A 4071-nucleotide genomic window follows, 5' to 3' on the forward strand; every position below is an offset into this window, starting at 1 on the left:
GTAGACATCAAGCTCTTTTCTGGCGCCGTTGCCGGGGAGGTTAGCGCTTGAAGGTATATCTTTATATCTTGCAGTTGAATCTTTTAGTTTCTTGTTTTATCACTAGTTTAGTTTATAAAAGAAAGCTACAAAAATGGAATTGAGGTTGCCTCATATGCTTCATCTTTTTAATGTCTTTCGTGAAAATAAAGATTCCGATAATTGTGCCAAAGTGTTAGAAGAAGGATGCATTAAAATGTTTGGCACTAAATCTTTGGATGATGAGCGTGATTGCAATGTTGTTAGTATGAATTCTTTGAATATCCATGATGCTAATGATATGCAAAGCTACAAGCTTGGGGATGCTATGTTTGATGAAGATGATATTTTTAGTCCCCCAGGTTTTGATGAGCAAATTTACTATGATGATATCATGCCTCCTATATATGATGATTATTGTGATGATATGTATGCTATAAATAATAATGATAACCATGAAACTTGTCATCATGATTTTAGTTTTCAATTGGATTATGCCTCACATGATAGTTATTTTATTGAGTTTGCTCCCACTACTATGAATGAGAAGAATTTTGCTTATGTGGAGAGTAGTAAAATTTCTATGCTTGTAGATCATGAAAATAATGCTTTATGTGATGGTTATATTGCTCAATTCATTCATGATGCTACTAAAAATTATTATGAGGGAGGAATATATGCTTGTAGGAGTTGCTATAATATCAAGTTTCCTCTCTATGTGTTGAAAATCTTGAAGTTATGATTGCTTTACCTTCCTATGCAAGTTGATTCTCGTTCCCATAAGTTATTTGCTACAAAATCCCTATGCATGGGAAGTGGGTTAGACTTAAATGTGCCTATCATATGCTTCATGATGCTCCCGTTATGTTTCAATTCTTATCCTTTATGTAAGCATCATTGAAATCATCACGCCTAGCTAGAAAGGCATTAAAGAAAAGAACTTGTTGGGAGACAACCCCACATTTATACCTACTATTTTTGTGTGTTCACATGATTATGCTACTGTAGTAATCATGTTTTATAGCTTTTGTTTCAATAAAGTGCCAAGTAAGACCTTTGGGATGATCTATGGTGATAGTTGCTTTGATCTTGCTGAAAACAGAAAATTTTGCACTCAGGAAAACAATTCTCATTTTTAATAGAAGCATGATAAAATACTGATCCTTTTTGCAGAAGATTAATAAACAAATTGCTCAGGCTTTCCTAATTTGTCAGAAATTTTGAAGTTACATAAGTACTCGATAGTTATAGATTACTACAGACTGTCCTGTTTTTGACAAATTATGTTTTCGATGCATAGTTTGCTTGTTTTCTAGTTTCTATGGCTTATATTGCTTAATATAAATTGTAGAAATGATAGGTTACTGTAGGCATAATTTGAGAAAAATTATGAATCTTGTATTGACAGTACCTAAGTGGTGATTTGCTTTATTATACTAACAGAGCTTACGTGTTTTCTGTTTAGTTTTGTGTTGTGAAGTTTTCAAGTTTTGGGTAAAGTTTTGATGGACTATGGAATAAGGAGTGGAAAGAGCCTAAGCTTGGGGATGCCCAAGGCACCCCAAGGTAATATTCAAGGACGACCAAGAGCCTAAGTTGGGGATGCCCCGGATGGCATCCCCTCTTTCATCTTCGTTCATAGGCAAACTTACTTGGAGAGCTATATTTTTAGTCACCACATGATATATGTTTTGCTTGGAGCATCATTTTGTTTTATTAGGATTTCCTTGCTGCTATTTATATTAATGTTTTGTGTCTTTTACTGCAATAAAAAGGTCAAGTATATCCTTTACCATGCTTATTTTGCATGTCTATATGTTGCTGTTTTGAAAACAGAAAGTTCTCTATCATTGTCTGAATTATTCTGGAAAGTCGGAATATGATAAAATCTTGAAATTTTTACACAATGAGCAACAACAAATTATCTACAATGTGGTAATTTTCAGAATTTTCGGAGTTAGAGAAGTATGAATCCTCTTGCACTCTTTACGGACTGTTCTGTTTAGATAGATTGTTGTTATGTTTGCATTGTTTGCTTGTTTAATGATTCTAATTGAGGATTGGAGTATTATATATGCAGAGGCATTTAGCAGGCAATATCAAATAATAATTTTCGTGATTTTCTACAGTAGAGAATGATAAGGTTTAGCATTGATTTATACTAACTTATCCCACACGTTATTGTTGAGTTTTGTGTGGATGAAGTTTTTAAGAATTAGGGAAACCGTTATATGAGAAGAATTAAGGAGACACAAATGCTCAAGCTTGGTGATGCCAAAGGCATCCCTAGTCAATATTTCAAGAAGTCTCAAGCATCTAAGCTTGGGGATGCCCCGGTTGGCATCCCACCTTTCTTCTTCAACAACTATCGGTCAGTTTTGGTTGAGCCTAAGTTTTTGCTTCTTCACATGATTTGTGCTATCCTTGCAATGTCATTTTATTTTGTTTTTATTTCTGTTTGAATAATATCCCAAGATCTGAAATTCTAAAATGTTAGAGAGTCTTCACATAGTTACATAGTTATTCAACTACTCATTGATTTTCACTTATATCTTTTGGAGTAGTTTGTCGTTTGCTCTAGTGCTTCACTTATATCTTTTTAGAGCATGATGGTAGTTTTATTTTGAAGAAATTGATGAACTCTCATGCTTCATTTACATCATTTTGAGAGTATTAAGCAAGATGGTAATTTGCTTAGGTTATGAATTTAGTCCTAATATGATAGGCATCCAAGAGGGATATAATATTGCACTTGTATCACCATCTCTTCGCTGAACTAGTGCACCTATACAATTTACCATTGTATTGGGTGTGTTGGGGACACAAGAGACTCTTTCTTATTTGGTTGCAGGGTTGTTTGAAGGAGACCATCTTCATCCTATGCCCCCCACGGATTGATAAAGCTTAAGTCATCCACTTGAGGGAAATTTGCTGATGTCCTACAAAACTCTGCACTTGGAGGCCCAACATCGTCTACAAGGATAAAGTTGCGTAGTAGACATCAAGAACACAAGGAGCAGACAGGTAACACATCCTCGTTCAATGGGACAACTCTACCATCCTCTTTGATGACATGGGAAGATCTTCCGATATTCCATCAACGATTTCTGTCTTTCTCCTCAACTTGGAGAAAAGTCAGTTTGCAAGGGGGTGTGATGACCCACAAGTATAGGGGACCAATTATAGCTCTTTTCTATAAGTAAGAGTGTCAAACCCAACGAGGAGCAGAAGTAAATGACAAGTAGTTTTCAGTAAGGTAATGTCTGCAAGTGTTGAAATTGTAAGTAGCAGAGTAGTTTGATAGCAAGATAATTTGTAACAAGCAAGTAAAGATAGTAGTAACAAAAGTGCAGCAAGGTAGCCCAACCCTTTTGGGGCAAAGGACAGGCCAAAACGGTCTCTTAAGATAAGCAAAGCGTTCTTAAGGGTACACGGGAATTTCATCTAGTCACTTTCATCATGTTGGTTCAATTTGTGTTCGCTACTTTGATAATTTGATATGTGGGTGGACCGGTGCTTAGGTGCTGTTATTACTTGAACAAACCTCCTACTTATGATTAACCCTCCCACAAGCATCCGCAACTATGAGAAAAGTATTAAGAATAAATTCTAACCATAGCATTAAACTTTTGGATCCAATCGGTCCCTTACGGAATAGCGCATAAACTAGGGTTTAAGCTTCTGTCACTCTCGCAACCCATCATCTCATTGCTACTCCAAAATGCATTCCCTTAGGCCCAAATATGGTGAAGTGTCATGTAGTCGACTATCACATGACACCACTAAGGGCATCACAACATACATACTATCAAAATATCGAACACATATCAAATTCACATGATTACTTGCAACATGATTTCTCCCGTGACCTCAAGAACAAAGGTAACTACTCACAAATGATAAACATTCTCATGATCAGAGGGGTATTAAATATCATATTGGATCTGAACATATAATCTTCCACCAAATAAACCATATAGTAATCAACTACAAGATGTAATCAACACTACTAGTCACAAGTACCAATCTATAGTTCTGGTAACAAGATTGAAC

Source organism: Triticum urartu, chromosome 5 (assembly GCF_003073215.2).
Source record: "Triticum urartu cultivar G1812 chromosome 5, Tu2.1, whole genome shotgun sequence".
In the NCBI taxonomy this organism is placed as follows: Eukaryota; Viridiplantae; Streptophyta; class Magnoliopsida; order Poales; family Poaceae; genus Triticum; species Triticum urartu.